The 23,829-nt window shown below is 46.5% G+C and overlaps 1 protein-coding gene across 7 annotated transcripts in view; it reads left to right on the top strand.

Moving 5' to 3' along the window:
* The window catches only part of PIK3CD (phosphatidylinositol-4,5-bisphosphate 3-kinase catalytic subunit delta), a 55,832-nt gene that overhangs the window by 11,365 nt on the left and 20,638 nt on the right, over positions 1-23,829 (top strand). For 3 of the 7 annotated variants that reach the window (XM_076356112.1, XM_076356107.1, XM_076356113.1), the window contains exons 1-2: positions 15,783-15,823; positions 16,316-16,517. The exons of 1 other annotated variant lie outside the window; for it this stretch is intronic. The gene's annotated coding sequence lies outside the window, so the exon portion shown is untranslated. Of the gene's footprint in view, positions 1-15,507; positions 15,527-15,782; positions 15,824-16,315; positions 16,518-23,829 lie in introns of those variants that run through there. 3 more of the 7 variants (XM_076356109.1, XM_076356111.1, XM_076356108.1) reach the window with 3 other exon arrangements.

Genomic DNA, 23,829 nt, shown 5'->3' with positions numbered 1-23,829 from the left:
GCATTCATAGAAAACAAAGGAGTTGCGTTAGGAACTCTGCTGTCAGTGTAATTCCTGTATTTACTGCTATGTTTTCTCCCCTCTGTTTTGAGGGGGGGGAAATGGTCTATTTGATCATCAATAAAAGGCAAAATGTGAAGAAAGCTATTTCTAAGATATCATCGGCATGAGGGAGCTGCACCATGAGGTGTCCTGCTTGAGTCAAACCTATAGCAGAGTCCTCTCCGGAACAGGACTTGTTAACAATGTTGTTTGAAAACATTTTTTCAGCCTCCCACAGACTTAACATGAGTCTCTACTCGCTCTAGTTAAGTCCGTAGTCTTCGGTAGATGAATAACTTGTAAGGTTGAGGGAGCTGCTCTACCATATAGGACCAGTATCACGTCCACTTTAGTGTCTGATCTGTGTTCTTGTTCAATGCCATGCGCTTTAGAGAGAGGCACAAGGAGTCCTCTGTGCTAGTCAGTATGATTGTTGCAGAATGGGAGATTATTTTTAATCTGAAATCACTGTGTTGCTGCCTTGTTTGCCAGTGAGTCAAAAGATAAATTCTCTAGAAGCAAACATTTTTGAGTAATGGAGCTAGATGGCTGCAGATAACGTTGGTTCAAGGCACAACACAAATGGGTGTTTCTGAGGTGCTGTCCTTATTGGTGACATCAGACCCCTGGTTTCCTACCATGTTGCTAAGTGACTTCAAAAGCTGCTTCTCTGGATAACCGTTGCAGAGTCCAGAGAAAGGTAAATAGAGGATTAGGTTGCAAATTTTGTTCTGGCAAAGGTTCCTCTCCGCAGGACGCGGGTGGGCAGCCAACTGAGCGCAGCTGCTTGTGGAGTTCCTTGCTTGCCAGACAGTGCTGTAGGAAGGAGATGAAAAATGGGAAAGATTGCATCAATTATTGAGCCTTGTAAAAATAATTAGCAAGACAACAGCAGGCAAATGGGCAGGGAGGAGAAAAACAGCTGCCAAAGCATGGAAAGCTAGGACTTGACTGGAGGTAGAAAAGGAAGGGGAATTGGGTAAGGTGCCCCTTTAATCAGTGGCTGGGGAGAAAGATGAAAAATTAATGTATGAGCTTTGCATGCGCATTAGAGCAGGGCAAGGAGGGAGGGGACATCTCCTCATTTAAGTTGCCCACTCTTGGTTTCCACCAAAGGCTTCTGCAGATTAAATGCTATTTTCGTGGCTTTTCAACAGATGTTGTTACCAGTGGTATCAGATATGACCAGTGATATAGGGAGAGGCAAGAACAGCTTGTGCAAATGTTTGTCGAGAAGGATTGCCTGGCTTTTCTGTATATGAATTGGTACCAGGGCTGTGAAGGAACTGGCCAGAATGCTGGTTGGTCCAGGTTTCCAAATGACAGGAACAGGCTTCCATTAGGATTCAATTTTCTCCTTTTTTTTCTCAGTTCCCTCCAGAGCCACCAGCAAACATATGAATGATTTTTGCACTGTAATGCTGTGGTCTCTGATTTGTGGGCAGAGCTGTCTACTGTGATACAAGGATGTAGTTAGTAAGATTTAACAGTGAGTCTTTACTGTGTGCTGAATGTAACTTTGTCACTGGTGATTTCATGGTGACGCCCATTCATGTCTTCCAGATTAATTCCTAGGGTTGTTATCCTCCTGGATTTGTTTCCCACGACAAGTCTTCCAGGCACCTCTGTCTAGAATTTAGCAGATGCTCTCTCCTCTTGGAGAGCTGCATCTGACTGGTCTCTCACCTGACTGCAATCTCTTGCAGAGATCTCTTTCTATATTACCTAAGCAGATTTTTGTGTTTTTTGTAAACCTGTGTGATGCAGGTTGCTATGCAGATAGCAAAAAAGCTACAATTGTCTTGTACATTAAAGGAAACAGCCTGTCATTTGGCAGTTCCCAGTCCTCCCGCCAGAACATTGTTCTTCACGTAAAGCAACCAGCTAAAAAGGGGAGGAAAGCACTGCAGGGAGAAGCCCCGTTACAGCCAGATGATTTCTGAGCACTTCCAATCTGTAGAACTGCTGATGTGCTCCTTTCCTTCAGGAAGAGTCAACTACACATATGTAGAAGAGGGTTATCCAGTCACCCTTGATGAGATCTAACAGATATCCTAATTAAAGTAAATCAGTATCAGCATAAACTTAATGGCTGTCTTTACTAGAGCTCAGTTGCCTCTCTGTAATGGAAAGTTTCAGGGAAACTTTGGGGGAATTTGCACACATGCAATCAGAGCTGCTGACCTCCTCATTTAGAGCAGAGAAAAACATTGTTTTCAGAATCAGTTATGCTGCTGCTTTTTTTTTTTTTTTAATGGCCTCTTCCTCTATTTTTTGTGACATAAGAGAAGCAGCGTGACCGGTTTTAATTTTCTGCTAAGAGGGATCCCAAGGGACTAAGTGGAGAGTACTGCTGGACAATTCACACTCAGTGTCTTCTCCTGATGCTGCCAGCATGGAGGAAGACCGCTTTCCCCTGGACCCAGATGATGGGAGCACTGTTTACTGGGCTCATTCACTCTTTGCTAATTCACATGTGGGCAGAACTGTCAGGACATGTGTTTACCCATGCCAGCTTGTAGCTACAAGGTCTCCAAAGTACAGCCAAGGTAGCAGGCACAGCCATCTGTTGATGAGCTGGAAACACTGACCATCGAGAAGGTGATAAAAAATTAATCAAGGTTTGACTGTCCCATGGCTGGCCATTTTGCTATCTCTAAAGTGCCTGAAGGGGAAGACTTTGCTCTGTGAGCTCTCTTTCCCGTGCAAGTTTGTCAGGTGTCCTCATCTTTACTTTTTTTGCAACATAGCAGGATTTCATATGCTATTTCTTGTCATTTGTAAATTGATTAGACTTTTGGCTGCTTTCCCTCCTTTGGTCAGCTGGACCCCACAAAAGAGGTTCAGGAAGAGGAGTAGGGAAAAGCGCTGCGAAGCCCTGGATTGAGCAACTCCCAGTGCCAAGTAATCTGTTATCACCAAACATGCTGGCATGCTTGTCAGCGATAAGGGAAGTCAAAGGTTCAGTAAAGACAGGAGCCGTGGGGGACAAGACCTCAGCCATTCTGGTAAATGAGATCAGATGCATGTACTTGTGCATCTCTCCTCTTGGCAAAATACATTCAAATCTCTGGGCTTTTGCTGGTTCGGATTCAGCAGTGAAAAAAATATCAGGTATGGGTTTTGAGGGGTGGGTTGGTTTTTTTTTTTTGTCATTTGCTAATCTGAGGGAGCCACTCCAATCTTAAAGTTTGCCGTGTGGATATTTATGTGACCACAGGGAAAAGACTGTCCGGTGTTCCAGGAACAAAGTAGTGCTAGCCTCCGTTCCCCCACTGCTGCGTATGACCTCCCAACACAGGGAATGCACAAGCAGAGAGCACGGGAATAAGCAGCAGCAATCAATAAAGCATTGAAGGAAGAGAAGAATGGTAAATAAATAATGTGCATGGAGGAATAGTCAGGGCATGACCTGTTAGCACTGAGTGGTCTGTAAGTGGGTGCTGTGGCTTGGGTTGTAATGGCGTGACATTAAAAGCCCATATGGCATTATCAGGAGCTCTGTGTTTTGAGAGGACGTTCGTCTGGCTCCAGGGTGGGAGCTAGTAAAAGAGACAAGTGTGACAGGCTGGGAAACGGCACAGAAAGAGAAATGCTTCTGTAAAAGGAGAAGTCTGAGGAAGAGGAAGGATATATTTTTAGTGTCAAAGGGCTTGTGAATTTCTTTTGCTTTTGCCACGGAAGGAATCACATGTGTAGTAGCTAGGTATATTTTTGTTGGGGGCTTTTGGGGGTGGGGAGGAAATGTCTTTAAAGGCCCCTTTTCTTTGCAAACTTTTCTTTAGGGAGTTGAGTGAGCATTTTGGCTCCCCAGAGCATCGCAAAGGAACCTGACGGATGAGCAGGTGGGTGGTGGGTGGTCACCACAGAAGCGGGCAGGAAATGTTGCCATTAGGGGTTCACTGGCGTGTTGTGCCGTATGTCTGCAGGAGGCTTGTTAACCTGCTGGGCATCTGACTGGTGAACCACACATCTCGCAAGCAGATAACCGCAACAAGAGGCAGTGTCAGTCATGTTTTACTTTCGCTCCCCCCCCCTTCTCCAGCCTGCATAGCCCGAGACAGTTGCTGATACAGTTTGCAGTTTTGCAAGCCACGTGCATCTGCACTGTAGTGACAATGCTGGGATTGCCCAGCTGGTAAAGCATGGCAGGCTTCATGCTACAGGCAGTTCAGTGCCCATAAGCTCTTTGGACAGTGTTCACGCCAGTGCTTCCTAGCAAAATATCTACCTCAAGACCTGGCAATCTCTGACCTCTCAGAGCAAAGCAAGCAAAGTTCCCTGCTGTTCCCCGTCGTAAGAGCGCTGCTCTTTGGCTGAGAATATAGCGGTTTGAAATGGGATGGTAAAGAGAGGCTCTTTGACTAACATAAACGGAGTAGTTCCCTTTTCTGGTGCCTTGTTTCTTGTTGCTAATTCTTCCAAAACTTTTCTTTCTAGAATTAGGGTTTTATGGTCAGGTCACTGGAAACAAGCTACATCCCCTCTTGCGGTACTCGCAGATGTCTGTATTCGGTCTATGTTTTCAAGTGGTTTCCATGTTTCTTGGTATCTCTAATGGGAACTCCAGATGATTTAATTCTCAAAGTCACGCAGAGCAGTGTGGCTTGGCAATCTGCTTTGGCAATGTTACCGTGCTGTACACAATAGCACGTACCTATGAAGCTGGTGCTTATGGAAAGAGGCTGCTCAGATCGCACTAAATTTCCAAGCCTAATTCTGGAAGCATCACCTTGCCAAAGCTGTGCATGAACTCAGTGGCACAATCCATCTCCCTTTTGGCAGTGGTGTGCCCCTGGTTTCTTCCTGTAGGCATACAAGCATCATGCCTCTTGCTGCCTGGGAGCTCTGCTAACTCTGTGTGTCTGTTACTGTCCTCTCCTTACCCCTGTCGTTTTCTCGTTTTATCCAGGAGACTTTGCTCTGTGTCTTTCTACCTGTGGACTTCAGAAAAAGAGCAAATTGAAAATCTGGCTGCTGACTGTAGCTAATTTACACCAGTCGCTCAAAACACTAAACAGAAAGTGGGTAGGAGGAAGGAAATGAGAGGTTGAGGTTTTTCCTGTTGCAGGTAACAAGGAAATAAAATAGGAAATTCAACGCAAAGTTGTCATCTTGCTGAGCCCCCACCAGCACCACAGGCTGCAGGTGCTTTATGGCTGCTTTTGTTTGATGATTTATTCCTCTCAGTGTAAAGCTGGACTTGAGGTCTTTGTGATGGTGCACAGCAGGCTTACAGCAGAGACAATTTAGAAAAGGAACTTCCAGGCAGTCTGGATAAGACCAAAATTTTTCCTGTTTAAAAGAGACGGGGGGGTGAGTTGCTGTGTGCTTGTCATACTAATACAGAAGCTGGCTATTGAGGACCTAGTGGAAATAAAGTTGTATCAAATTCAGTCTAAGATCTTTACGATTCTCCAACCGACTGAGCGGTTGTACATGCAAAGGTGTGTAAGCTGGGGTAATTTGCGTTATATTGCTGTCCTTCAGTTAAAATGGAAAAACCACTTAGGTGAAGCCTCGGGGCTGTAAAATGTACAAATATGAAGATAGACTGCAAACTCTTCTAGTAAGTAATTAAGACTGCACATGGAAACTGCCATCATTCAATTGATTTAATAATTGGATTTGAATATTCAGTGTTACTATCTGTTTAGGAGTTGTTGACTTATTTAATGTGCTAGACTCAGCTAAAGCACCAGTTAAATGACTGGGACTCTTCCCCCCCCCCCCTTAATTTTCAAATATTCAAGTATTTTCCTTGAAATAAGCCCTGACAAATGAGCAGCACGGTCTTCCTGGAAACTTGAAGGCAAAAGATTTAAAATGAATAAATAAATAAATCTGTTTCACTTTTTCATGGGTGTTGAGGGAAGGTGAGCTACCAGGAGCGCGGTGCTTTGGCTTTGAAAGGCAGCCATTGGGATGAGGGCCTGGACAACATACGCTCAGAAAGAAGTGGCGTGTCTTGTATGTGCAAAACCCAGTCTGCAAATCATAACGACATATGATATTTGCAGAAGAATGTGCCTTTTTTTTTTTTTCCTCAAGTCCCAGGAAAAAGAAGCAAATGCTGCAACTATTGACGATAAAAATTCCAGATGACCCAAAAGGATGTGGTACAAGATACACATGTGGGAGTGAGTTGGGGTTTTTGTCAACAGCTTAGATACAATGCCTATCTTAAATGCACCTGTGTGTCTTGCTTTGCTGTTTTGCATGTAGCTCACCTCTTGTTTTGTATGTGCACGTGTGTGCCCGTAGGCAGCACCTCTCCACCCAGCGTGGCAGTGTAAGGCTGATTGCTGCCCGCCGTAGGACGCGTGTCTCATTTATCTGGGTAAGAGAGTGGACGTGGGGGGTGATGCCGCTCCTAAGCATTCTAATAGGAAGAAGGTTTATTCCTAGGGGTGTTGCGGAAGGAGTGTATCCGCACTCAGGCGGACTTACAAAACACCTAGGCTTTGCTGGAGATGTCCATTCCTACCCTTGCATTAAAACGTAGCAGGCTACTGGATGCCAGCCTAGCGCTGAGCAGCTCCTTCCGACCAAACCGTGTGCCGGGGACCCATCCCAAGGGCTGGCCGAAATTATCCCTCGGGCTGTGACTTGCTGCTGATTTCTGCACTGGGGCAGGTGGTTTTGATTTTGGGCTGGTGGAGAACTTTCCTGAAGGCTCTTCCCCACCAGAGTCCCCTATCTCTCTGTTCTTAGGTGACTGATTTTAAAGACTTTGCTGGTTTGTGGTACTCTCTGACTTGCCCCTTTTTGTGGGGAAAAGCAGAAATATTGCTGGCAGAAAAGCCAGCAATAAAGACAGGAAAAAAACCCCAACCTGCTAATCTCTTACGTGATCCAATACTAAATGTTGCTGTTCCCACTGTCCTGAAAGGGAAACTAAGGCAGCGAGTTTGTAGCGTGGCCAGTGTCATGGAAAGGGGCAGGGTGAGACCTGCAAAAATCCTTTGAGGCAGCAAATTTAGCTGCTTAAGTGCATCCTGCTGATGTGAGGGGAGACCCGACCTCACTCAAATCCTGGCTGCTGCCACGTTTTAAATGATGACACTGTAATAATAAACAATGAAGCTTTTTATTTTATTTTGAGAGGCACGCTCGCCCTTGTAGCATATAGCGTAAGTGCTTAATGTAGTTAATACTTGTCTGGTACAGTTCCCCAGTCCTAGTTCTGTTTAGGCTGGCTGGAATGTTTGCTTCTGTGAAATACATCTTCTCTTCTTTGTAAGTATTTTTAAAGACTTAATGAAAACAAACATTATCTATTTCTGGACCAAAATTTGAGGACAAAAATTTTGCACTTTCCTGCTACCGAAAAGAGTTTGTTTTTCCTTCAACACTGTTCCCAGGGTAAAAGTTGTAGTTTTATCTCCAGCTATGTAAATGATTCTTCATTAATATATCTCAGGTGGAAATTCCCCTGTTCACAAATGGAAATTTTACTCTGGTAACAGTAAAAATAATAATTTTCTTTCAGCCAAAGCCATCTCTCACTTTAGAAAAAAGGAAAAAAATTCCTTTCACATTCCTTTTCTCCTTGTTGTCATTAATGACTCATGTAATGGCCTTTGCTACTTATTTCTGACTCTTAAGTGATTTTTCAGGTGGCTGCTAAAAAAATTCTTAAAGTATTTGTCACTGGCATCTGCCTCATGTTGTAACATGATACGTATATTCTGGTTTTTACGCAGAGAGTGTGTTTGTTTGGGTTCTGAATGTTGCTTAGTTTGGAATACACACTTTAAACATCAAATAAAACTAAACAAACAAAATATACAAATACAACAAACTCATGAGTGTGTGCAAAATCATGCAGTGCAGGCAGGCACCTGCATCTGTCTGTCTTCAGCGTGCAGCCAGCCACCCACACAAAAGTTTGCAAGATCCGGTCTTACTGGAAACAATTAATAAGGACCCCCAAAATTCCCAAACTGGATGAAGGACTTCGGGTTTTTTATTGTTGTTTGTTTTGGGGTTTTTTTTTTTGGTGCTCTGACTTTATCACTGAGGTCTAGTTTTATATTTTTTGAGAACCCAACACTCATGTGATCTTAAACAGTACTTCTGAGTGTGGGAAGACTGGGTGCTGCTTTTCTTCTGGTAGCAAAGAAAAGGATCCAGAATCCCCTAACAGTAATTTCAAGATTAAATAGCGTGGTTTAGTTAAACAGGCAGTTACAACTCATAATGGAAATTTGTGGTTTTATAGATCACTCACTTTCTGCAAAAAGTACTCCCAAGAAATGGTATTGCAAAAAAAAGAGAGGAAAGTTGTTTGTCCCTCCTGAAGAACCGATAGAGAAGGGATGTAGCTTCTGTCCATTTCTATTTGACATTCTTTGTTTTTGTATCAAAAAAACAGAAGTGAGTTTTTGAGAGGCATTCCTTGTGTGTGTGGGAAAATGCTGTGTGTATGTATGCAATTATATTTTGAAGTGATAAAGAAGTAAACAATATTTTGTGTTGAAACATTGATGCTTTGAACTTCTGTAGCACCACCAGTTAAAGACCTCAAATGACTTGTATAAACAGCAAAGCTTCACAAAATACCCTGTGAAACACGGAAGTAATATTATCTGTATTCTGCACGCAGAGAAACAGGTGAAACAACTTATTAAAGGCCACGGCATCAGTGCCAGTATGAGGTGTAGAACGTGCGTACCTTACTCCAGGTCCTGTCCTTGAAAGCATTAAGTCTTGGGTTTTCGGAGCAGCGTGTGTAATTTTGGTGGGGATTTTTGTTGGTGTTGGTTTGGTTTTGTGTTTTTTCTCCAAACCATTTTGTCTTACATTTTTGCAGTCAGTAACTCAAACTGTATCCCTGACATAGCTGTAGCCGCACGTATCTTGCAGAACTGGGTCAGTAGCATCTCCTCCCATCTAGCATTTGACTAATACCTTCCACTCCGTTCTCTGGGATGTTGTGCTCCTTGCAACACCAACAATTAAGAGAACTTGTTTTTTCCTTAATGCAATACTTTGGCACAGGCAGAGGTTGTAACTTTGAAATTCTGATGAAGAAACAACCAAGGAGGTATCAAACGAAGCCTCCTGGTTCATTTTGATAACCTCCTAAGGAGAACTGCCTCCAGGGGTTTTTCTCCTTTAGAAGTCCTGTGGTGTTGCTCATGATCAAGATAGGAATCTCAGCTGCTTGCTGCAGCTAACTCAGGTCAGTTCTTGTTGCTTATTTTTCCTCTGCAAACACTTATGGGGAAATCATGGAGGAATGCCTTGTTCTCAAGTCTGCAATATCCTTCATTTAAATGTGTAGTCACATAAATAAAACAGTATTTTTGTCTGGGCAAGGACACCAAAGTACGCTATTCTGGCCTTCAGCAAGAGAGCTGAGTATCTTTGTCATCGTTCTCCCTTCTCGCTGTCATTCAGAGGTCCCAGGCTTGACGCTATTTCAGAGGCTCTTTGAACAAACAGGCTGCTCAGGTCCTTGAATCCCACCCCCTAATAATTCACCATCAGTTCCTATACAGCTCATGGAAAGATTTTGCTTAGTGAGGTTTTTTTGTTTGAATGCATGTCCAGCAAACGAAGAGAAAAACGTGCTGAGGCTTTGTCGTGGTTTTCTTCTCTGAAATATCTCTTGTGACAATATCAACAAGCAAACTGTGGCCTTGTTCTTGGAAGAAAAACAATTCACTGTGCACTCAGCTGTCCCAAAGTCCAAGCTATGAAATAACTGCCGCATTTTTCTTCAGAGAAATATCCTCCTCCTGGGAAGGTTGCTTGAGCGTAGATGAGGAATAGGAGAAAAACAGCATCTGTTTCAGGGTTGGTTAAGGATGTGCGCTTCAGGACGTGACAAGTTAGCAGTGCAAGGAGGTGGTCAGCCCAGGGCAGCAAAGAGCTGGTGCTCAGCGAGGCCCTTGTCCCTGTCTCTGTGGTCCCCCCAGGTTAATGCAACCCATGCTGGGTAAAGCTGGTAAATGTGCTTGTGATCCTTTGGTTTTTGTTCCCCTAAATATCCTTGCCTGGTGTTTGTCCCCTGCCTTGTCCTTAGCAGGGGACCATGCCAATTTTGTGGAACTTGAGCTGGGGGAAAGTGGAACCTGAGACTTGTGATAGTGACCTCTTGAGAGAGGTGGTAGTTTTAGTTTTCATTCTAAGAAGGTGTTGTGGTGAATTTCTCCTCTCAGTTTTATTCAACGCAGCCTTTTGCTAGTTTCTGTTCTTTCCAGAGACCCACGTCAGGGGCTACTGCCCTGCAATCCTTGCACCGCTGGCTGCAGCAAATCCACGTTTCCTGACTCTGCTGCTCTGCCCAGGGAAATTCTCTTTGTGCCCTCACAGCCTCCTTCCCTTCCTCAGCCCTGGCAGGAGCCAGCATTATCGTAGGAACTGTGGGATCGTCTTCCTTGCAGCTCTTTCCTGGGTGGTCAGTTGTTGTCCATCATCTCTTTACATTTCCACCAGTCGTGGGTCCCAATGCACTTGCTGTCCTTTGCCCAGTCGCCTCCCAACCTGCTAGAATTATTCTGGAGCTAATCAGTTTTCTAAGTCACCATTTCCTCCGCTTTTCTAACATATAGATGTTCTACCAAGTAAATTTATATTATCCTAATAAAACAAGTCCCTTAGTGAGGACACCAGAGGTCTAATCTGATTTTTCTGCCATCCTCCTATGTAACTTTTGGCCAATTTATTTCTGTGCCTTGGTTTTCTTGCGTGTCAAGAACAAAGGAGGAAAAGCATGGGCATGCGGAGTTTACGGTACATACTATTTAAGTTTATTAAGCAGTACAAATGAAAGCGTTTGTATTCTGAATGTATTAGCAACATTTACTATTTGTTCTTTATTAGTAGTAGTGGTATATTCCTATCAAACAGGAATTTATGTCCAATTAGGTTGGTGCTGTCGCACTCCCAGTGCTACATCAGAGCTTGGTTTCCCTGGGATGAGTGCTCACTTTGATAATACTTCTGGCTAGTTGAGCAGTTTGTGCAGTTATCTGTCACTAGTGTCCTACCACACTGCTGACTGCCGTATGAATAATCTTACGGGGCTTGACATTAAAACTGTGAATTCATATCTGAATTTCCCCAACAAAGTTTAGGAGGTTTTGGATCCGCAGTTGTTTTAGATTAGTCAATGCTTTCCTTAGAGCATTAGCACTGATTTTCAAAGTGATGAAGGTCTAGTCTTCCCCTCATCTTTTTATATTGTGTCCTACTTGAATAACCATCTGTAAAATACAGCAGTATTGAGCTGTTTATGAAGTTCATCGTGATTGGTAAGGCTGTGGCAGCTCTGGCTATTTGAAGATGGAAAATTGGAAAGTTCAAAATATGAAAATGAATGTGTACAGCAGTTGGAGGCTGTAAGGTGCAGCTAAAATACTTAGTACAGTTTATCCTAATATCCTAACTTCCCTTCAGCGTGCACATTGCTTGCTTGCAAGAGAGCCTAGGTGCCCCAAATCATATATATGTGCTTAAAGAAATCCCAGCAAAGAATGAAAAGCCTGTAGCAGTGTAGCATTATGCTATAGCACAGAGACCCTTCATATAAGATGCAAAAAGAAACAGTGATCTTCAAATCTTGAAGTACTGTTTGGTTTGGCCACAGGCATTTCTCAGCGAAGGAGGTATCCTGTGGCTGTACTTACACAGATGAGCTCTGCTGCTCACCTCTGTGATAGCCGGTGTGGATCAGTGTTGTACACTTCATGCGGCTGTGATCCTATTTCAGATCTTGTTGCCAAAAAAACCTCTTTTGACTTTTAAATAAGAGCAAGTTACCAGCCGTATTTGCAGACCAACTGCATAGCTGAAGCAAAAACGCGGTTTCCCGCCTGTTGGGTAGTGTTAACCACATGGAGCAAATAGTTGCAACCCTCCTAAAACTGCTCTGTCTTCCTGTTTGCTTTGTGGTGCAATTAAATGTGGCGAGTTTGGTGGGGGTTTTTTTGTTTGTTTGTTTTTTTTACACCGTACCCCAGTACGTGGAGGATAAGAGAGGCTACTTGTAGCCTCGTCTGTAGAAGTGGTGAATACAGCTTCACAAATGTTACTATTTACTAAAATTGCCAACATCTATGTGGCTTGGGACCCAGGAGGGCAGGCACGGTGTTTTTCTCTCCAGATGCCCCACTGGCAGTTGAAAGCGTTCTTGCCGGGCAGTCCTGTAAACATCAAGGCACTGTGGTTACGTTACTTGCTTGTTGTCATCTTCCTCCTCTTTCTCCCTCCGTTCCTTTTTCCTCCAAAAGCTGACCATCTAGGCTACGAACACTGGCTAAATTTCTCATGCAGCAAATTGGTGTAGAGAAGGGGTTTGGAAGGGAGATGGTTAGGAGCCGTACAGCCAGTGTTTCCAACCATCTCCATTGCGTAAAGGGATGCCGAGACGGTAAGCAGATGTGCAAGAATGGTGCACCTGGAGCAGCGAAGAGAGGAAACAACCTGAAAAAAGATGTGAGGATAAATGCCAAGAGGTGGAGCTATGAAAGACTGATAATTAAGACTAAGGGCTCAAAAAAGTCTTCCTTGAAGAAAAGGGACATAAAAAGAAGGTATTCATGTGAGTAGTCACTGTAACTGGGGTACAGCCAAAAGATGAAAAGAAAATTGCACTTTAGATTTGCTAAATATATAACAGAGAGCAGCCCTTAACCCTAGCCAAGCACTGCGGGGTTTTTATCCCCATCTGTAGGGAGTCTCTCCTGTGAGCTTTGGACGCTCCTTATCCTGCAAAGACTTGTACCCTAAGCCAGCAGTTGTGTGATGCAGAACATCTGAAAGCTCGTCATCCCTTTCCTCCTGTCCATTTGTCTTTCTACTGTCCCTGGGTGGTCCGCAGGGCATGTCCTTTATAATGCAGTCTGAGAGAATATCCCTTCTTGTTTTCAAGTGCATTCGTTTATCCATGGCAAATACTAATTTAAATGAAAGTCAGTTTGTGTTATCCAACAACCACGTCCACATCAGTTTTAGATACCAACTTTTCTTCTTTGCCTGATGCTTAGATTGGGGTCAAGCTGTAGTTGCCGCACTTTACCCGATTTGTTATAATTGCAGGGCTCTTAACTGGGGACAGAGCTGCCATGTCCCCCTAGCAGAGATCAGCCCCTGCAATTATACCAAAAAATGACCATTCTTCTCTCCTCTGCACTCTCCTAATGAGTCCTGCGTAAAACTTGGACCACGGTGCGACAGTCATGAATACTAGGCTGGGGTCTGCATCGTTCGCCAAGCAGGACGAGGCTGACCCCTGACTCAGCAGGAGCATGAAATCATGTTTCTGGCAAATTCGCCAGAATAAGTGACATGGAGCACGTGCCCGCTGCGTGGCAAGAGAACTTAAGAGCTGAGAATACAAAATTAACCTTTCGGCGTTTTGTGAACGACTCCGGGTAAATTTATACCAGGTAGGTATGGCGTGGAGATGGTCTTTTTGAACCGGCACGCCTAGCACATGCCTAACACTGGATGGGTTTGGAATAATGCCACGTGGACGCCACAAGCCCTTCTTACGAGGGTTTTCCTCAAACCCGTTAGCACTGTTTTGTTCTCAGTAACACAGAGGAAAAACAACTAACTGACCTTTCCCTTCTGTTCTTCCTGGAGGTCTTGGATCTTTAATCTAGCAGGTTGCGACTGTTTTTCTGACTTTCAGTTCCTTTCTCCCTTCCCTAAGGTTTCTGTTGTCCAATTTCTCACAGGCCGTGTGGGCAAATGTCCTGTAAGTGTTTAGTACAGTCCTATATGTGAAACTTGAAGATGATGAATAGAAAAGCTGTTGAAAAGGAAAAAAAAATAGCAGAACAGAAACCAGAATTCCTGTAAACAGTCTGTTAAAAATATCTTCAACACATGTCAGGGCCAATGATTTAAAATAGACAGTTTCTGAGCTTTAAAAGGTCACATTAAGATGTGATAGTAGATTCAAATGGAGTTGAAGAACGAATGTTTCAACAGTCACATTTTGTACCGATGGTAAGATATCTGTGTTGCCAACTAGTAATGTTCAGGGAAAAAAATGAGTCAGGTTGCAAGGATAATGAGCTTTTCTTGGATTATAACATGGGGAAAAAAAAATTTATACCTTAATCACATGCCTCCAGCAGTAGAAGCTTTAGGAAAAAAGGTGATTCTGGCAGTCGTAAAATTGCAGGACCAGCTGGGGCAACGCGCTAATGCTAACCGTGTCCGGTACCAAGATTGTTTGTTTCCATGTGTGGGAGTGGAATAATTAAAAGCGCAAATCCGGGTTCACAATCTCTTACTATTTGTGACCCAAAGTACGGTGGGCACTTCTCAAGTGCAAGAGGAGACGTGTGAAGAGAAAGAGATTTTTCAAATGAGCAAATGGTCTTTGGGTATCTAATTGCTGCTGAAAATTTAATGAGACAGAGGAGAGTGATTGTCTTTGAACACTGGAAACATTTCTTATCCCCATCTGCTGCTTCTTTGGAACCGCTAATTTCCCGTGACAAGTCAGAGAGATGCTCTGTGCAAAAGGGCGATAGCAGCCCCGTGGCGCGTCTGAGAAGTGGCCGACCCTTGAGGCACCTTCGGGCTCTGGTGGGATGGGCCCTCGCACAGTGGTTTGGTGCCTGGGTGGGTTTCCCCTGCAGCCAACGGACCCGTACAACAGGTTGGAGGACGAAAAAAAAAATGGGTACATAACCTGTATGTCCTTGGTATCCAGCGTATAAAGGTGTGCTTGGTCCCTTTCTCTCCCGTGATTAGCAGGCGCTAGTGAAACACCAGGCGTGTTTCACTACACCAACCTATTGCTACCCTGCTCCCACCTTGGGCCCCACGGGCCCCTTGCCTGCCTCGGAGGCATTCCTCCTCGTCCCCCAAATCGCTTGACTCCCCTTTGGGGTTTGGGGTCCTCCCCATCCTTATTGCACAAAACTTTTCCAGATGAAGAAAGAACAATTGCGTGACTGAGGTTGTCAAAGGAGCCCTTTCCAGGGAAGGCGTGAATCCCAAACGGTCTTACATCTCCTGCGTGAGCAGTTAAATTTACACATACACGCGGGCTTAGGGCCTGCCTTCATCATCGCGTCCTATAGTTCGTCCTTCGGCTCTGGCGGTAACGGAGCTATTGTCTGGCGTCACCGGCAGCGTGTCCCCGCTCCGTGCACCGTGTCAGCTGCCTCAGGATGGCGGCGGCCGTGTAACGCTTTGGACCGTTTTCCGTGCTCGGCTGCCGGGATGGATTTCTCCCGGGGGGGGGGGGGGGTTGCATCGCCTGGTGCGCATCTTCCCGCGCGCTAGGCTGCACGAACCGGTGCTGCACACATTACTGGCGTGCAGCGCACAGCTGGCGTCACCTGTGCACGACAAAGGGTGGCTGCTGCGCGGTGCCGGATTACCGGAGCGCACGGTGCCCCGTCCCCGCGGCGGGGTTACTGCCGTGTGACGCACAGCTACGGCTCTGCAGTGACCGGGGCCCAGGGCGGAACGGCTGGCGCGGGACCAGCGCTGCGCGGGGGTTCAGGTGCGCGGCGACTCGCGGGCCGTGCGCGGTGCGCAGGGTGACTGACGGGCCACGCGCGCTCGTGGCCGCCGCCGCCGCCGCGGGTCACGGGTGGGCGGTGCGCGCTCGCCGGCGCGCGGCCCTTTGCAGACGGTGCCCGACGCCGGGGCGCGGGCGGCCCTTTGCAGACGGTGCCTGGGCGCGCGGGGCCGGGGCGGGGCGGGGCGGCGCCGCCCGCCCAGCCGGCAGCGGGGCCGGGGCCGGGGCCGGGCCGCGCCGGGAGCGCGGGAGCCCGGCCGCCGCGGGCGAGCAGCGCAGGTGAGGGCCGGGCCGGGGCCGGGACCGGGCGGGCCTGGGACCGGGCGGGCCTGCGGTGAGGAGGAGCGGGGCTCGGCAGGAGCGGCCGCCGAGGAGCGAGCGCCTTGTCCCCCCGCCGGGCCGGGGCCGGGGGCGCTGCGCACCCCCCTGCTCCGGGAGTCTCGGCCCGGGCACGGCCGGGGTCCCCGCGGCTGGTGGGGGGCCTGTCCCCCGTGTCTCGCTCCTACGCGTGTCTCTGTGCCGTTTGCGGCAAATCCTAATTACTCCTCGGGCTCCTTTAACAAAGTGTATTCTTCTTAAGAAAAAGCGCATCTGCTTTATGAAAACTGGGTATTTTAAGACTCGGTAATCTGCGAGTTGGACGTAGACTTCAGCTGCTTTGGGGTCAGCCCTTGAAGCCGTATCCCCCCCGCCGGAGCAGATGTGCTGGCAGCAGCGCTCCTCTCGGTTTCCAAGGCGGGCGGATGGCAGCCGTCTTTCTTTTTTGGCCAGGAATCGGGCGGTAACCGCTGGGGTCACCTGCTGACCGACTCCACGGGGTGGTTGGAGGGCTCTCGTCCTGCTAGGATTTCTGCCCGGTCTTTACCCGGAAGGTTTGGTACTCGGCACCTTGTCACTGCGATGAAGAGTCGCCCAGAGACTGGTGACACCTCGCCATCCGCACCTTCTCTGGAGCTGGAGTGGTGCTGCCTAGGTTAGTCGCTGACAGCGGTGTGTGTTTGTGCCGTGGGTTAGCCCTGGACTGCGTGTTTTGGCAGGGCGTGAGGAAGCCTTTTAAGAGCTCTCCCAAGAGAGTCTCCTAACACCGAAGCGCGGTGTGCTGTACGTGCTCGAGATGGGAACCTGAATGTAAATAAAGCTGAATGTAGTGGTGGAGGGTCATTAGACACGTATGGCTTATTTTTTTGTTTTCGTCAGCAAGATGCACTTGGGTTTCTGGTATCATCTGCTCATGGGAGCAGTTGAAAAAGACTAATTTCGGCAACCTCTTCAGCTAGAAGCTTTCATTTATCACAACTTCCTCCAACTCCCAGACTATGCCCGTGTTAGCAGTAATAGCGAATGCAAAGATCCCAAACCACTTTGCCAGCGTTTAAGAATTACAACGTCCTCCGTGAGATATACTTGTGCATATGAGAAAACTGAAACACGGAGGAGTTAGTTGTTTGAAGTCACACGTCAAACGATTGTTGGGGTTGGGAATGGAACTTTGCAAGTTGTCAGTTCTCAGGCTCTTGCTTTTACCACTAAATACACTGTTTCCCACTAGATGCTTTCTCAGACGCCACCAAAAGCATAGTTGATTGACTGTGAACTTGCCTACAAGGTTGCTTGAAAGTTTCCACCAGAGCAAGGTCCTCGAGTCCTCTCATCAGATGCTTTTCTTACTCCGTGATGTTCCTCTGCCTCTGGTGATACTGGTTTACTTCCAGAATGAGGCATGGCTTTCAATTTCCATTTCTCTTCAGTTGCTTTATGTAAGCTCCTCTTTCCCTCCCTCTGGCTATTACTTGTGGTGGGATCTAAGGTCCTGCTGAGCTTGAACGATGGTATATCACTCTGATGCTCTTTCTGTAGTTGCTCTGGAGCTGGGAGCCCCACAGAACCGCAGCCTGTTTTTATCACCACGTGTACATTCTGCTTTCCTATCTCTTTCCTTGCTGAAAACCCCTTTCATCATTAGCCCTGCACGCAAACAAGGTTAGCTCCAGTTCAGATTACATTAGTGTAGTTCTGCTTCCCATTACTTTTCTCTGTGAGCCTGTTTTATGGGGGTGTGCATGTGTAAGGCGGGCATTGAGCAATATAAATGCTCAAGGTAAAAGAGCCTTTATTTCATAAAGGGAAGGGCATAAGCCAAGGGATTCTTTGGATCCAGTGGTGGTTCAAAGCCTGATCCTTGTAGCCTGTCCCCACGTAGCTAGGACACTTCCTTGGAAGGTGGAAAAATCCATGCTTCTCTGACATCTTGATGCACGGAAGATGCTGGTTTTGGTACGTCAGTGCTGGTTTCCATCAGCCCCTCTGGTAGGGAAGGGGATGCTCTGTAGTGTTTTAGAGGCCTGAAGAGTTAGGTGTGTGCATTTTCATCCCTTGCCCAGTTATCCTGGACAGGTTCCATTGTATGTCTACCTCAGTCTAATGGTTTGTGTAAGCAAAGTAAGGAGTAAAGGTGATTAATCAGGGGCTTAGAAATCTCTAATAAAAGGCATTATCACACCTAGGGTTTGAGGAAACGAACCCTGAAGATACAAAAGCATTGATTTTAGGGGTTGTTCAGTACTTGAATGCTTCTCCACATGCCCTTTCAAGGGGTCCTAGTTTTTTCCTGCCTAGTTCGTGGGCCAAGTGTTACACTTGTGTGTATGTGTTGAAGGAGGAACCAGGGACAGTTAGAGCTCTGGTGCAACTCAGGTCTATACTGAAGGTGCAACGCTGTCACAGGAACTGAAAGAGCACTGATGGCCTAACAGCACAGTTGGGACACCGATCCGTATTTTACAAGAAAGCTTGATGTAAGTTGTAAAGGAAACACTTTTGTTGACGTGAGAGCAAAGTCTATCCTATTAATGCCACCTCTAAAATGAATGATGTTAGCAGGTATTCAAGAAGGCAGCAAAGCCATTCTTCTGGTATAAAAGGCTGCTGGTAGCCGAATGTCCCGGTTCGGAGTCACTCTTGGTGGCAGTCTGTAGGGGATGGCTGTGAGTTCTCAGTCCAGCTTGCTGTGGATCCTGTAGGCTGGCTAGAGCATCAAGTCTGATCTGCTGCGTTGGAGGTCCCTGCTCAGTTGGGGTGAATGGGGCAGCACAGCAGACACTTGCACCTCTGCAGGCCGGCAGTCCCTGAGGCTGTGTTTCTAGCACCTCTCACCAGCATGCGTTCGTTTTTAGATGAATAAATAGCCAGGTTGTCAATACTTGTCATCAGGCAGAGCTGCAAAGGCCAGTCTCACTATGAGCTTCTGTTGGTTGCATCCACGTCATGGGACTGGAGCCTGAATCAGGATTTTTTACGTTATGCCACAGGGAAGCAGATACAGCGTGGTTTTTTCCTGCGTGACTAAGTTTAAGTGGCTGGCACCTGGGTGTGATTATCCAGCTAGCCCAGCAAAGGGGCTACAATACTCCCACGTGCAGTCACAGTTTGACTTGCCTGTGTGTCTCTGGAGGCATGCTTATCTGCTACGGGAGTTTTCCCAGTCTGTTCTTGCAGGGGAATTTGTGGGTTAATTTTACAGTCTGTCAGTGCTCAAATCACTTGCCCACAGTGTACAGCGGACCTGTTCTACCCCGTGGCCCCCACCAAAAAAGCAAGCCCAAGCTTAAAACACCTTCAGAACACTCACTGAAATGGGTCTGCGCCTATGAAAGCTTCGGGTTGATTCAAATCTGCTAAGTGTATTGATTGTGTGGTAAAGACAGGTCAAGCACGTGTGTACATAAAAATTCCCGTGGTCTCCTCCCCCAGCTAAGTTGATGCCTGCAATGAAAGTGGCTTCCTGCTGTCTCCCACGCTCCACACATCACCTGTGAGCTCCGCGCCACTCATTTCTTATAAACTTGAAAGGTATTTTTGTAGTCCTGGGGTTTAGTAATTTTTTTAATCTGTTTGTGGGCGTTAGAGCTTCCGTGTCTGTCTAATGCCGCAGCCTCACGGGGGTTTGTGGAACGCTACTCCATGTGTGATCTTGCTAGCGTGCTCCTTTTTTTTTTTTTTTTTTTTTTCCCCTCTCAATAGCAGTTGTATGTTGTAAACACCAGAGCTGTGGTTGATAAACTTCGTAAGAGGAGATTTGCGTTAGTGTGTTTTATGTTTACTGCTGGCTTGTTAAATACTGACTGGGTGATTTCAAATGTGTCTGTTACACTCTGCATAAATTTGCCTTTGTGTGCACCTATGTATTCCTCAGGGTGTGTGAACTCAAAGCGTACGCTACCTGCTATTGCTGATGTTGTGCCTATATTCATTATATGGTTTTCATCCAGCAACACGGGTTTTATGTTCTGTCCTGGCAGGCTAGTGCATGGACTCGTCCCATGTGCGTATCAGCTCTGCCTTGTCATCTCCCCTCTTTAGGCAAGATACACATTAATTACAGCAGCCTGTAGCTTTTCTGCAGAATAATGAATTGAGGCAAAGCAGGGAGAGGAAGTTGAGGGCTTGCCTTCATCTGAAACCTGGTATTTCGTCGCATGATTATTTTCCTCCACCTCTTTTTCTGCCCAGTGATGAAGATGTCTGGGCACTGTAAGATGTGACTCTTGGCAAAGAAGCGATTAGTACCAGTGGATGCATCTTTCCTGATTGCTCCTCTAGGAAATTACTCCACATCTCAAAATTACTGAGGGATTATGGGGCAATTGTCCACTACTAGGAGTTTTTGCTTCTTGTTGGGCTGGTCTGAACCAGAGGCAGGGGTCAGTGTGGAATGGGTCCGTGTGTATTTCATTCCTGGTTTCCTGAGAAAGTCTATCTTGCACAGATTTTTACTTTCCCCTTACAAAAATATTCCACAGAGCAGAAATACATGTGAAAAGGGGAGTACACTTGAATTCTCTGGGAATTGTGGGGAATAGCTTCGTGTTTGGACCCGTGAAAATCTACTGTTGGGTGCGTGCTTGATGCTTTGGGACCCGCGTTGTGTGACAGCATGCATTTCTCTTCCTCTTATGTGCTCCGAGAAGTCCAAAGCGATACTGTGCTCTGCAGTTTGAGAACTTGTTTATCTGCAGACTGAAAGAAGCAGCTGTGATGGCCCCACACAGATGGTAGTCACAGCCCATGCTGTACATCAGCCAGTCCACACTTGTCCCGCTGTCCCACACAAGCCCAGCTTGTCCCACTGCTGGGCTCTCCCATTGGGTTGTGGCTGGTCACTCCTCATGTTTTCTTAGCAAGGTCTGAGGTTCCCATCAAGTGTGCTTGCTTCTTTTGGGAAAAGAGCTTTCACTTCTGCTTCCCTGTGGGATAGGAAGAGTGGTTCTTTCTTTAGGGCAGCTGGGGCCCTGCCCATCTCAGGAAACAACGGAGTAACGGTTTGAGCAAACTGCATCTTGTTTTCACGTGCTCAGCTATGCCAGCAGCGCTGCCAACGAGACGCTTCCCTGCAACTCCTGCCTGTGCAACACCCTTTCCTGGAGTCAGTACGATGGCATGGCTTGTAGACAGCCTGTCACTCATAGCCTTTACAGCATGTGATCTTAGGTGTCCTGCCCAAGCAAGTACGTACCATGGGGCATTTTTTAGGTCAGGCTTGTGTACAAGCAGGCCCGGAGGAAAAATGCTGCCTGAGGTGAATGGGGAGGTATTTGAGGCCCTGCAGTTTCCTCAAATGTTTTGTGCATACCTCCAGTTCAGGGGCTACATGAAGTTCACGGAGCAACATACTTGGCCCTCACGAGGGACAGGTCTTTAGCTTGGGTGTACACGTCGTTATGACTTGTTTGGCCACCCAAACAGATCAGCTGGCCGGCCAGTCGTGAGGTATGTCTCTCTTGGATGGAGTGTACGTACGTGCCAGCTGTAGACCAAGAGCTTTGTGCGTTCTGCTTGTCTGTTCTGCTTCTTAGCCCCCGCTAAACTGGCATTCTTGGAGTCGGTAGGCAGCAGTGTACCTACCTTGCACTTGAAACAAGTATTTGAGGGTTGTGGGAGATGTGGCTGGTGGGGGAGGAAGAAGTATTATAGGAAGATGTAGGTGGGGGAATGTGGAAGTATTCTAGCAAGAGGATGTTTTGGGGTATATTGCAGTAGGAAGAGTGAGGACTAGGGGCGTCTTATGGTAGAAAGTGGGTGGCTACAGCCTGGTGTTGATAAGCAGGGGTCTTTGATAGCCTGTGTACCTGCTTGAGGTTGGTTCTGTGGGTTTGCATCCCACTAAAACACAAATTTCTGTCTCGCCCTTGCTTGCCCTAGCTTTCAGAGAGATGCAAGTTGTGCAGTAAACTAATTTATGTCAAGTGTGGGTTGATTAACTTGAACCTCAGGCTACCAGACCTACAGGTCAGAACCCTCCCACAATATGGAATTTTTAACAATAATCCGTCTATCCACCAGGATGAAAGTCTGAGATGAAGCTGGGGCTTTTAAAATTTGACAGCTGCAATGGGGAATGCTTTTTTTAAAGACTGCTGCAGTGAAAGACGAAGAGTATATATCAAACAACCCCAGTAGCATAAACCCTGACAAAAAGGAGTGGTGCTGCATTTGGCTATTCACAAATGGCAAAATGACCCAGAGAAAAGGGAATTGTAATTACTTTTACTCGTGAAGTCAAGATAGTGCAAACAAGGTTACAGCCTGGAGAACTCTGTTCCGATTTCCCAAGGCAAAAGGGAAGACGAAAGCGGGGTGATGCAGGAGTATTAATCTATGCAGAGCTTGCTTCATGTAAGAACTGTCACACTGGATCAGATCTAAGGTCCAACTAGTAGAGCATTCTGAATTTAGCAGTGGGAAGGGGAGAGGCTTGGTGAATGAAGTATTAGACGGTGCAAGTCCAGAGTTATTCTTCCTTTGGCGTATCCACTCCAGGTTCTGCTGGAAAAATTCCTCTACATCAGGCGATAATCAGTGAGTTTGGAAAGACAAGGTATTCAGCAACTTGAACTTGACACTGTAGTTGCTAATAGCTTAGATAGGTACTTCATATCTGATGGGATGTGGCATCAGGTAGAAATCCTCAGCAGAAGGAAGCAGTTCAGCCATTGTCGTGTCTTCCATCTCTGCTGATCAGCAGAGTCGTGGTAGTTTGCTGCTTTTGTTGCCATTGGGAAAGGCTGAGGTAGCAGATATTCTAGAAACTTGCTGCTTTTATTGTTAATGAGCAAAGACGAGGCAAGCTTGTTTTGTGTTATTCAAACTTGTAAACCTTGCCTCCTCCCCCTTTTACTTCCCTCCCTCTTAAGGCACATGGGTGGTTTTGTGGTCTCTGTATCCGGCCTTTGTGTGATACAGCATGTGCGCTGAGGAAGCAGGACAGATAAAACATAGCTCATATTTCTGGGAATCCTTACCTCACTGCTGATGGGGAAGTGTTGTGCTCCCAGGCACTGGCAGATAAGATGCTGGGCTTCTTGTCATACTGAAGCATAGGGCTGGCTCACAAGAAGCTGCCAGCAGGACTTCATGATTTGGGAGACCCAAATCTTCAGCAGCATGTTGCTCAGTTTCTTTCTAAGTTTGTACGCTGTCTGACAGCTGCAAAGCCATGTTTTACGTGGTGAATGAGCAAATTTTGTACTGGTTTCATGGGCTGAGGGTAAGTGACATTGTTAGAGTTGCTCAGGGCACGTGCAGGGCTGAATTTAGAACCAGCACAGAGTCAGGCTGGCAGGAGGCTGAAGCCTTGGTTTCCACAGCAGCTACGAGCCATGGCTATCGTGAGCACCCTCCATGCTGTACTACTGGCATGTTTCTCTGCTGACCTGGTGGAAAAACTCTCTGGTAAGTGAGAGGGAATTTAGGTGAGCTGGTTTCTCTGCTGAGATGGTTGAAGGGAGTTAGAGCCACTTACCTGTCTCTTGCTAGGAGCTAACGCTAATAGCTCCAAGCTCTTCCTGCACGTGGGGACACCACGCTCTGCTGCCTGTCATCTGTGGAGGAAACTGGAGTTTTGTACTGCTGCAGTGTTTTGCTTGTGGGCAAATGGATGGAGCGTGAGGGTTTCTCTGACCTTGTTATTACATGTCTTTAAGAAAGAAACCGTACAATGGGCTTCTGCTGAATGCCTTTTGTTTTAGCTGTTCATGCGTGCGCTTATCCTGTGTTTGAAAACAACAGTTTGTACCTGATAGCATTCAGATTCTTTTTCTCTTATTTGCATTCTTTGGATGTACTGAGAATAAACTGTAGAGCCCTGCCAAGTGAAAGGATGCAGATGGAATTAACAAACCTATTTTGATTGCCTCAGCCTTAGATTTCATTTTTTCTGTACTTGTAGAGGGGGGGGATATCCAGTGGAGTATTATTTATTTGTGTGTATAAAAATGCGCACATACTCA

Source organism: Aptenodytes patagonicus, chromosome 19, assembly GCF_965638725.1.
Source record: "Aptenodytes patagonicus chromosome 19, bAptPat1.pri.cur, whole genome shotgun sequence".
NCBI lineage: Eukaryota > Metazoa > Chordata > Aves > Sphenisciformes > Spheniscidae > Aptenodytes > Aptenodytes patagonicus.
This window is presented reverse-complemented; position numbering and strand designations above follow the sequence as displayed.